The sequence below is a fragment of the Helianthus annuus genome, chromosome 11 (assembly GCF_002127325.2).
Source record: "Helianthus annuus cultivar XRQ/B chromosome 11, HanXRQr2.0-SUNRISE, whole genome shotgun sequence".
Classification (NCBI taxonomy): domain Eukaryota; kingdom Viridiplantae; phylum Streptophyta; class Magnoliopsida; order Asterales; family Asteraceae; genus Helianthus; species Helianthus annuus.
In genome coordinates this window covers 40,659,002-40,670,889 of record NC_035443.2, presented here as the reverse complement: position 1 = coordinate 40,670,889, position 11,888 = coordinate 40,659,002, and the positions used below count along the sequence as shown (strand labels likewise).

The following is an 11,888-nucleotide window of genomic DNA, read 5'->3' as shown; positions in this document are numbered from 1 at the left end:
TCGAAGTTAAAAGGATTGAAACATGGTTTTTCCAACTTTCTTTCAACTCTTTTGCACTCAATGCACTTAAAACCGATTGAATCGAAGCTTGTTCTGATCTTCTACTCATTCTTAGTGAGGTGTTGGTTTGAGATCTGATTTCTATCTAAGAGACAACTAATTCCGGGTTAAACATGAACAGTTAACTGACCGGACTAGGGTGATTCCTGTTCGATCGGATCATTGGGGTCATGATAGGGTTTCTGTTGTTTAATGCGTTATCATATCGTCTCGATCAAACCGCAAAATTTTCAAAACTTAACAAATCTTCAAGTTGCAATCTGATCGGATTGCACTTGAGGTTCAACACTTAACAATTTTCAACATGTTCACTGTATAGTCAGTTCTAACGGTTTGCCATCTGATCGATAGACCATCTGATCGAGTGACAATCCTGCTGTGAACTTGTTCTCTGAGAAATGTCTCGCCGAACGGATCGCCACCCGATCGAACTGCCGTTCGATCAAACGACCTGAAAGGTAGAGATACTTCTCTGTTTTCAAAATGCTACAACGAAAACTTCAAATCCATCATACACAAACACATCCTTACCAAACAAGATGTCAATCCAACCGATGGCCATCCGATCGGATTGACATCCGATCGAATGACCATCCGATCGGATTGCCATCCGATCGGATTACCGTTCGACACTTGGTCACTTTTCATCGTTTTACGCACCGTTCATTCGCTTATGCTATCGTTAACTGTTCAGGCTGACTTCTCAGCGCTCCTTTCAATCCAAGACAGTGTTTGTTAGCTTAAACGCTATCTTTGAGTATACTCGATCCCATTTTGTTTTACGCACTTTTGGGTGTTACATACGTTTTCTATATTCAAATCACATCGATCACACAACGCAAATACTATTTATACGCTGACCGTTATTGCATGTTACGTGTTATTCGATGAATGCTTGTATGTTATGTTAACAAAGTGATTGTTTCCTGACACCTTAGCAATGATAATACTATAGTTTGGACGCAGCACCTGTCGTGGACAGGGGTTGTTAAGGGCTTTACTTCACGTGTCCCAGTGGGATATGTGTTACACATTCTACAACTCGTAGTCACGTCTGTGCATATTTCTCTGTCGATAACCTACTAGCTTTCACTTAGTACATGTTACATGCTGGTTATGCGTAAACGATTTCGAACTCTATTATACTATCAAACTTGTATGCTCACCTTTACAGTATGTGTATTGACTTTATTTTAACGTATGTGACAGGTGTTTGAGATGCTACGATGTTGCTTGCTTTCATGAAATCGAGTAGGAGAGTCTAGAAACAAAGACAGTTTATTTATTTAAATCTGAGTTGTCGGAACAATGTTTTGTTTGGATAATATCTATGTCTGTAATAATTGATTGCTTGATAGGTTATGGTATGGGACATAATATTAACTATCCGGTAATTTAGTTGTTATGGAATTTCTCTTGACAATCTGTTTCGCTCAGTGCCGCACCCCGATGTTTCCGTCATCGGTTGGGGCGTGACAACAATCATGCCCAGTAAATCACACAAATAGCAAAGTTAACGATAGAATCTAGGAGAATGGGATAGACAAACCTTACCTCTGTTGAAGAGAATAGAAACTAAATTAAAACACTTGAAGATGCGAGGTAATGATCCCTGTACTTCTTGCATGCTAAGTGAGCGCTTATCATATTTTATATATAATAGTATAACTCTATAGATATATATGTATTAAAGTTACACAAAAAGTATGTTCGTTTAGCTTAGGAGTTTACTCGGGGTTGATAAGAGAGGCTTGGGATTGTTTGGGAAACGGGCTTAATTTTAGGCTAAGGTTTGTTTAAACTTTTAACAGGTTTGTCTTGAGTAATTCATGAAACGCCTCGCTAGCGGTATGAGCATATTAATGTATATATGTGTGGGCGCTCGGGGGGTAAAAGTGAAAGTGCACTAATTTTAACGTTATTTTACTAATTTCGTGAAAATAACGTTAAAAGAGGGGGATGGTTAACCATGCATCATGCGGTGGCGATGGTAGCCGAAAGACAAGGGAGTACATGCACTAATCGACCTTTGTCTTAATTGCTGACTGTTATGTGCCTTATGTCCAAGGCTTGACGCAAAACTACTATCGAGTCGAGGGTCTCACTGGAAGCAGTCTCTCAATTTCTAATAGGTAGAGGTAAGGCTGTCTACATCTTACCCTCCCAAGACCCTACCTTACCTTTACTATTGGTGGGATCTACTGAGTATGATGATGATGATGTCTTAAATAATTCATGAGCAACGTGACCCGTTTACACCCCGACTTTGTGAGTCTAATAGGTAGGGATGAGCATTTGGTACCGGTATCGTACCGGGTATATTTGATACGGTATTCATTTTCCCTGTTTTTCGGTACCGGTATTGGTACCATACCGGTATACTCGGTACATGTACCCATTTTCCTCGTTTTTCGGTACCGCTATCATACCGATCGATATATTTGGTACCAGTACCGATGTCGGTATCCATTTTCCCCGTGTTTTGGTACCGTTGCTTTCAGTACGAGTACCACTCTGGTACCATGCTCATCCGTACTAACCGGCATAAAAATTAATAGTATTTCAACATCATTGTCTAGCTAGTGAAAAGTGCCTAAGGGGCTGTTTGGTAGCCTCTTAATGACCATTCAGATGCTACCTCTTAATGGTTTAAAACCTTTGAATGAATAAGAGGTAACCTCAAGTCTGAATGGTTAAGAGGTAACCTCTGAATAGTAAATCATCACATGTCACATTCTTCTACCTTCTCATTGGTAAAATTCTTAATGGTTCCATTAAGAGTTAGCCTCTTAATGACCATTCAGAGGCTATCAAACAACCCCTAAGTTTAACACGAAATAGTCGTATGGTTTCCTTTTATTGTGAGATTTTGAAACAATTAAACTAATCTATTTATACTATATAATAAAAGAAATCAATAACAGGACACATGTCATTCATTGAAGCCATTTATTTTTTATAGATAATTAATATCAGTTAAAAGATAATTATAAAACTAAATTTAATATAAATTTAAACAATTCGTATAGGAGATAATACAATATTTTAAAATATTTATCAGATTTCAAAATTATTTATCCTGAAATTAACAAAAGATGTACGCTAAATATAAATTAATATAATGTAAATGATTTATTTATTTTACTAAAGTAAAGTAGTTAAGGGTAGAACCTATTTCAAAAATGTTTATAACGGGTAAACAACAATATTAATCAATGTTTATTGGTTCTATACTGTTATTTTCGTGTTCAACTCTCAACTCAAATTCGGTAATCACTATGCTTACGTTACATTTATAAGAAACATCATCGCAATCACCCCATCCATCGTACATCGAGAATGTTAGTTTTTTAAAGATATAAATTTTCATTAGACTCATTCAACCCGTGTAATAAACGAGGTTTTTTTAAAGATATAACATTTTTATTTTTTACTATACAAAATTACATTTATGCAAGTCGTGTAATACACGTGGTTTTTTAAAATACACACGAGGTTCTTAAAAATGTAACTTTTTTTACTCAAACCGTACAATACACGGGGTTCTTAAAAATATAACTTTTTTTATTATTTAATATATAATATATAAAATTACATTTATTCAACCCATGTAATTAACGAGATTTTTAAATATATATTGTTTTATTATTTGGTATATAAAATTACATTTATTCAACCCGTGTAATAAACGAGATTTTTAAAGATATATTTTTTTATTATTTAGTATAAAAAATTACATTTATTTAACCTGTGTAATACACGAGGTTCTAACCTAGTAAATTAATAAAATACAATGATTACTTTTGGTAATGTATTTACTAATTACTATATGATAAATTACAAACTGAATGAACAGTATTTCATTCAATGATTTTTTTAATTATTTATTTATTATATGTTTTTTTTTTATATTCAGCAATACCTTATAATTCATTTATTAGACTATGAGGTATGGGGCAAGAGTTGGGACGTGGTTTGGGTACAAATGCCCAAGTCACCACCCCGGGTGGGTTTGAGTTTCGGCGTGGCCCCTTGGGCGGGAGTTTCAGCCCGGGCGTTGTGCATGCCTAGCGGTCCTCCGTGGCCGGCTCTCATTGGCTGGGTTGGCTAGGTCATAGCGGCCAGGTTTAAATTTTAAAAAAATAACAGTTTGGCCAATTTATTTATTATATGATTTTTTTTATATTCAGCAATACCTTATATTCATTTATTAGACTATGAGGTATGGGGCGATAGTTGGGACGTGGTTTAGGTACAAATGCCCAAGTCACCACTCCGGGTGGGTTTGAGTTTCGGCGTGGCCCCTTGGGCGGGAGTTTCAGCCCGGGCGTTGGGCATGCCTAGCGGTCCTTCGTGGCCGGCTCTCATTGGCTGGGTTGGCTAGGCCATAGCGGCTAGGTTTAAATTTTAAAAAATAACCGTTTGGCTTGGCCAAACGGTTCACCCAAGTCATTATAAAACCCCCCAACCCCACCGCCTGTCCACATCACTACCCCAACCCTTCACTCCATCTACCCGAACCCGCTACCCACACTTGATACCGGCACAACGCGATGAAGGGCCGCCAACCCGGTGAGACCCGTTGCTGGCCGGAAGCTTTCGCTAGCTACCGGCACAATTTAAACGTGTGCCAACACAAGTGGCGCAAGCTACGACCGAAGCTCGACCGTTTTAAAGCCTACTACGATAGCGTCCCGGGTGGTGATATAAGTCACGAAAACCGGGTGGCGGTGGCCAACATCGAGTTCCGGGGCAAGGAGCGGAAGCCGTTTGACAAGCTCACCCTGTTCGAAATCTACCTAACGCTTTAGGCTTTTTTTTTTCTTAACCGACCCAACATGTCACTCACCAGCGGGGAGGCTCGAAGTCCATGTGTCAACCCATGCCCCAAACATGAATCCTGTAATTTTTACAGTGATTAAGTGGTGAAACAAGAGTTAGGGTCTACGTTCAGTCTTTGCAAGAAGTGAAACAGTTAAAAGAAGAGTTGCAGGATGATGTCGGTCGAAAACACCAATGCCTTTCGCGCAACGCGCGTCATTGAAAAGCACTAGTTCTTATGATTTTTCCATTCTTAATTTTAGAAGAAAATACGAAAAAAAAACAATATTTGTACCTTTTTTTAATTTTTAATTCGTTGAAAGAAGACGTGGGAAATCACGTGGGTGGCGGATGAGATGAAAGTTTTCAAGGATTCTGTTTTAGATTTGTATCAAGATAAAATCATAAAAATTTATCAATCAAGATAAATAATATTCAATCAATCAAGATAGATAATATAAGTGAAATTTAAGATATTAAATATTCATAAAAATATAATATAAGTAAATTTTGTTGCAGGATGATAAACATAAAAACACATATTTAAGAGACTAAACATAAAATCACATATTAAGAGACTCAAACCACCAAAAAATATTACCACTTGATCATCATTTTATTTATGCGTAAATACTTATTGCTCTCTATGTATATATGATGTAATTGAAAAACAAACCGACTTTACCACCAAGCCATTCTTGGCATTCATGTGTATGGACGGTTTCCTAAAAACATTCTTGCCCAATAGTCAAGAATGGCTCAAACGAGCCTTGTCATCGTTCTTGGAGATCATGAAAAACCTATTGAGGTTGTTCTTATGAGAATGTTATTTGCCTCCTGTACACATTGCTTATAGAAAATTAACATTAAATAATAATGTATTACATTAAAATGAATAACATATATTGTAATTATTATACTTTTTTTGCCTTCCATTTGATGCTAAAAGTATTTTATTGGTTGTTTTCCGTTTATTAAAACGTGTATTCATCAAAGTTGAGCTAAATATAATTTTTTGGCTCGATAAAAAGACTACCTTGTATTTATTTGCACAATGATGGTGCAATAAAAAGGCTAAAAAATAGACTTAAAGGACTAAAATGGAATAAAACAATCTACTTATATTACACGGGTTGAATAAATGAAATTTTATATATTAAATAATAAAAACTTATATCTTTATGAACCTTTTATATTGTACGGGTTAAATAAGTGTAATTTTATACATCAAATAATATAAAAAAGTTATATCTTTAAAAACCATGTGTATTACACAGATTAAATAAATGTAATTTTGTATACTAAATACTAAAAATGTCGTATCTTTAAAAAAACCCGTGTATAATCGGGTTGAATAAATATACCAAATAATAAAAAATTACATCCTTGAAAACCCCGTATATTACACGTGTTGAATAGATATAAAAAAGAGTTAGATCTTTAAAAACCATGTGTATTACACAGATTAAATAAATGTATTTTTGTATATTAAATTCTAAAAACGTCGTATCTTTAAAAAACCCGTGTATAGTCGGGTTGAAAAATCTACCAAATAATAAAAAATTATATCCTATATAAATGTAATTTTGTATATTAAATACTAAAAACGTCGTATCTTTAAAAAAACTCGTGTATAGTCGGGTTGAAAAATCTATCAAATAATAAAAAAAAAAATATATCCTTAAAAACCTCGCGTTTTACTCGAGTTGAATAAACATAATTTTGTATACCAAATAATAAAAAATGTTATGTATTTAATAAATTAGGATAACATTTAATATTAATTTATTATTTATATATTTAATATAAGATAAGTAGATAAGAGAGTTATTTGTTTTAAAAATATATTAAATTAACAATTTAGATTTGAGGATAATATTTTATTAAAGTATGATAAGATTTAATATTAATTTATTATTTATTTAAATAAATATAAATTTGAGATACTTTAATGAATGACACGTGTTAAAAAATTGAATTCTTTTATTATAGTAGTTAGGTTAGATTAGATTTTGAGTGAAACAAGAATATCCTTATAATGGCTAAATTTTGAGTGAAACAAGAATATAATTATATTGGTATCTATATCCTTTTTTATTTAATTTAAAAATATATATGACGACAATTTTATGTTAAAAGTCCTAGTTTTTTAGCAACAAATAAATAGTAGATATAAATCGTAGTTGATGCTTCTGGCATAGATCTCCATCGGTTGTCTAATACGTATCTTAGGAATCTTATCATTGGAAGTTGAATAAGGTTATGCAATCATAACTAAACATGTAGGGTGTAGCAAAAGAAAATTGTTCTATAGTAAAATTGTTCTTTTAAATGGTTGGGATTCCAGTCTTATGTATATCTTTGGTACATGCTAATTACACACGTCAAAAATAATTTTCACACCCTTAAGCGCCGCGCTACGGCCAAAGCGGGGCGCTTAGGTCGACAAAAGGTGATACGAGGTTTGAATGACTGACTGACATGCAGAGACATAAAGGTGTACGAGGTTTCAGTTGCCCCATGAACCCTAAGCGCCGCGCTATGGCCAAAGCGCGGCGCTTCGACCCCAAATGCTGCCTTTAAATCCCTGCACAGACTCGACATTCATCATTCGATTTGTTTTTTGTCGATCTTCTTTGCTCTATTAGTTACATGTTTTGAAAAAAACGATGTCGTGGTTAAGTAACTATCTTTTCGGTCAATATTCTGACGAGTCAGTTGTTCCTGATTCTTACGAGGGGACCGCTATTTCTGACTCGTTTGAGAAACCGGTGTCGTCCAACTTGAGGGAGACAGAGGTTGTATCTGGCATTCGTTATCGTGATAACACGGTGAAGCTGGATTTGAATACCCCTGTGGAGGACCCTTACGCACAACAAGATTATTCGAATTTCGGTTACGGTGGCGACTATAGCTTTGTACAGCAGGAGTGTTATCCAAACGACAGTTACGGTTGTCAACAGAGCTTACAAGGTTATTCGAATTTCAGTTACGGTGGCGATCAAAGCTTTGTACAGCAGGAGTGTTATCCAAACCACAGTTACGGTTATGAACAGATGATGTGTGTAAAATGCAACATATAAATTACATCAATTAAGGCATAAAACTAACCCTTTTTAAGTACTAATGTTGGAAAAATAGTGTTTTTGTGTTCCTTTTGTATTTTCAGGATGAAATGAGCTCAAATTCACAAAAGAAGCAAAAAGACAACTAATTCTAGCATAAATACAAGAAAAGGAATAAAAGTAGACTGCCCGAACCCTCAACGGCATCCTCCAAAGCAAAGAAGAGAAAACAGAAGCCTGAACATGCCCCGTGCTCAGCCAGCACGGGGCCGTGCCCAAGAAGCAGCAGAAAAGACAAACTTGTAGAAGCTTCTATTGCCCACCACGGGGCCGTGTCCAGTGAGCACGGGGGCGTGGTGAAAGTACAGCAGGCGCATTAATTGTAATTGCGAATTACAATTAATGAGGAGAGAGAGTGTCAGACGGGCACGGGGGCGTGTCCAGCGGACACGGGGCCGTGCCCAGCCTTTTGTTCAGCCTATAAATAGGAGTGCTTGGTTTCATTCCATCTCATCCCTTGGCACACCACCTCTCTCACACTTCATCCACCACCCACCACCACCATAACACCATCATCCACCACCATCATCCATTGTCCATCGTAGAGTGTGTGAGTCGTCTCGGGATCCAAGATTGATAGTAAGAGTTCTTGACAATCAAGGCCATGTTTGCCTAAGTCTCTTACATCACTTGGTGAAGACAAGTGTTTAGTATAATACTTTTTATTTTTAATCTTTTGCACTTTTTATTTGGTTTTGTATTAATGACTTTAATAACTAGTTGCTTATGTTGAAGGTGATCTTTCCTTATCGTTTGTCCGTGGTGTCTTGGCATTATTTTACTGTCTATATAAAATAAAAGATTTTCACCATTCATATCTCCACGGTCTATATGGAGGTATGTTGGCTACCTGGTCGGGGGTTAAGGGAACGGTTTGGTAAGGGTCTTGCCCTTGTTCAGCGTTTAGAGGTCCTGCAAGGGACCTGGGTCAAATTTAGTAGGATCTCCTTCAATGCCCATAGGTATTGGATGGCGGGGATCCAAACTCTTTGACCCCCTCATAAGTTAACTACTATTAATACTATAACCCGGCTATTTAGGACTGTATCCCTGCTGACTCAGACTACTTAGCCGAGGGTAATGTCACCGCCAAAAGCAGGGCCTACCATAATTTGCATTAATAACTTAATTCATTATCTTCCAATAATCCAACCCTTTAGGATTGTATCCTTGCTGACTCAAACTACTGGGTTGAGGGTAACGTCGCCTTCAAAAAAGGGGCCTACTAAAATAACTAAGATAATCTCTTAAACAAGTGCAAAAGTGCGAAAATAATCAAAGGTTATACTAATACACGAGTCGGAGCCAAGTGATTCATCTTGTCTATCTGTTTTTATTTTTATTTTATTTTTCAGCATTTAGTTAGTTTTTATTTTCTTAGTTTAAAAACATTTTTCTCACTTTTTGATTTGATTAGATGTTGAGGATAAACCGGTATTAAAAGCTCTTGTGTCCTTGGACGACCTCGGTATCTTACCAACACTATACTACGTCCACGATGGGTGCACTTGCCCATATGTGTGTTTAGTGTTAGTGAATATCGTGTTTTATAAATTTAAAACTTGGGTAAAGGTGTAAAAAGGGCTTAATTATATATCTAAATTATATACACACCAACACACATCAAGTTTTTGGCGCCGTTGCCGGGGACACAAGGATTTTAAGAAAGTTAGGAATCAACGGCCTAATCATATTTTTATTTTTCTTTTTAATTTTTTAGGATTTTCTTAGTTTTTCAGCTTCTGCAGAGCTCAGCACGGGCCGTGCCTGGTCGGACACGGGCCGTGCCCAGCATCGTTACTGGCAGTTTTTAGTTTTCCAAGTTACAGAAGGCTGACCATGGGGCCGTGTCGGTGCAACACGGGGCCGTGTCCAACTTCCAGTAACTGGGGTCTGGAAAACATTAACTGTAACTCCGACCACGGGCCGTGTTCGCTGAACACGGGGCCGTGGTGAACCTTCTGACCAGCATTCTTTTCTGTTTTTATTGCAGGACTTGGAACCCGACGCCAATCTTACATAGTGTATGAGCTCCAGTTCTAATAAGGACATAAAAGAACCTCTAGAAGAACCCGAACGCTTTCTCAGAAAAAGATTAAAAGCTAAAAACCAAGGGAAGGTTTCGGGTGATCCACCTCCAATGGCTGACCAACGTACCCTCATGGATTATCTACGACCCACCGTAGGTAACCTAGGCACCGCTATCAATGCTCCGAATGTTGAAGCTAATAACTTCGAACTTCGGCCGCATTTGATACAAATGCTCCAAAACTCCGCAACCTTCCATGGGCTTGCGGACGAGAATCCCCATCTACATATCACTAATTTCTTAGAAATATGTGATACCTTTTGGATCAACGGAGCATCAAATGACGCCATCCGCCTCCGTATGTTTCCTTTCTCACTAAAAGACCGAGCGAAAGCTTGGCTCAACGCCCTCCCAGCTGGATCGGTAAACACCTGGGATGAACTAGCCCAAAAATTTCTATATAAGTATTTCCCTCCCGCTAAAACTGCTAAATTAATGACTGAAATTAATACATATTCACAAGAGGACGGGGAATCCTTATATGAAACTTGGGAAAGGTTCAAGGAGTTATTACGCAAGTGTCCACATCACGGCCTTGCGATATGGCAACAAGTATCCACTTTCTATAATGGATTGTTACCACACACAAGGCAGACACTTGATTCTAGCTCCGGGGGACTTTTAGGTAATCGACGCCCGCACGAAATATATAATCAAATTGAGGAAATTGCTCAGACCAATTTTCAATGGCACACCCCCCGGGGGAATAAATCTATTGCCCCGGGCGCCCATAAGGTCGATGAAAGCACTTCTTTACAAGCCCAAATCGAGGCCCTTTCTTCAAAAATAAAAAAAATTGGAAATGACAAAAACAGTCTCGGTTATGGCTTGTGAAGGGTGTGGTGGGTCACATGAAAATTGGAGTTGTATGAAAGAAACGGACGATCAACAAGAAATGGTAAACTACATTGATAATAGACCTAGGCCGTCGGGTCCCCCAACGGGAACTTACAACCAAGGATGGCGAAACCACCCAAACCTTGGTTGGAGAGAACCCGGCAATAGTAGTAACCAACAAATCCAACAAACAAACTTTCAACAACCAAGAAATGAGCCACAAAATTTCACTCAACAACAAAGTGGACGAGAAAGGCTTGAAGATACTGTATCTCGCCTCATCTCCGACACTGAAAAGAAAAACTCGGAAAGATTTCTACAATTAGAATCAAATTTTAGAAATCAACAAGCTAGTATTCAAAACATAGAAAAACAATTAAATCAAATAGCTCAAAATTTTGCCGAGAGACCGCAAGGCGCATTACCTAGCAATACCGAAACAAACCCAAAAGCGCAAGTTCACCTCATCACACTACGAAACCGCACCGTAGGGCCTGCAGAAGCGCGACCGCCAACAGAAGAAACAGTACCCACACCTCTGCAGGAGAAGAACCCCCCTCCGTTCCCAGAGCCTACCAAAGCTCCTCGAGTTCCGTACCCCGGTAGGTTAATTCATCAAAAGACCAATGAGCAATTCGCAAAGTTCGAAAGTCTATTAAAGCAATTGCATGTCAATATTCCTTTTATCGAGGTCCTAACCCAAATGCCCAAATACTCTAAATTCATGAGGGACTTCCATACGCATAAAAAGAAAATTGAAAATTTGCAATTAGTCAATTTAGGCGAAGAATGCTCTGCCCTCGTACTCAATAAACTTCCCCAAAAGAAAATCGATCCCGGAAGCTTCAAGATTCCCTGCTCAATAGGGGAATCCCCCGTTCGTAATGCCCTAGCCGACCTTGGGGCTAGCATTAACCTCATGCCATCATCAATGTTTAAACGACTCGGCTTGGGAA

The 11,888-nt window shown here is 37.6% G+C and overlaps 1 non-coding gene across 1 annotated transcript; it reads right to left on the bottom strand.

Annotated features, from left to right (window-relative positions):
* Positions 1–10,524: 10,524 nt before the first annotated feature.
* Positions 10,525–10,631, bottom strand: LOC118484413. The gene has a single exon (XR_004873524.1). It is a non-coding gene; the product is annotated as a small nucleolar RNA R71 (small nucleolar RNA).
* Between the last annotated feature and the right edge of the window lie 1,257 nt (positions 10,632–11,888).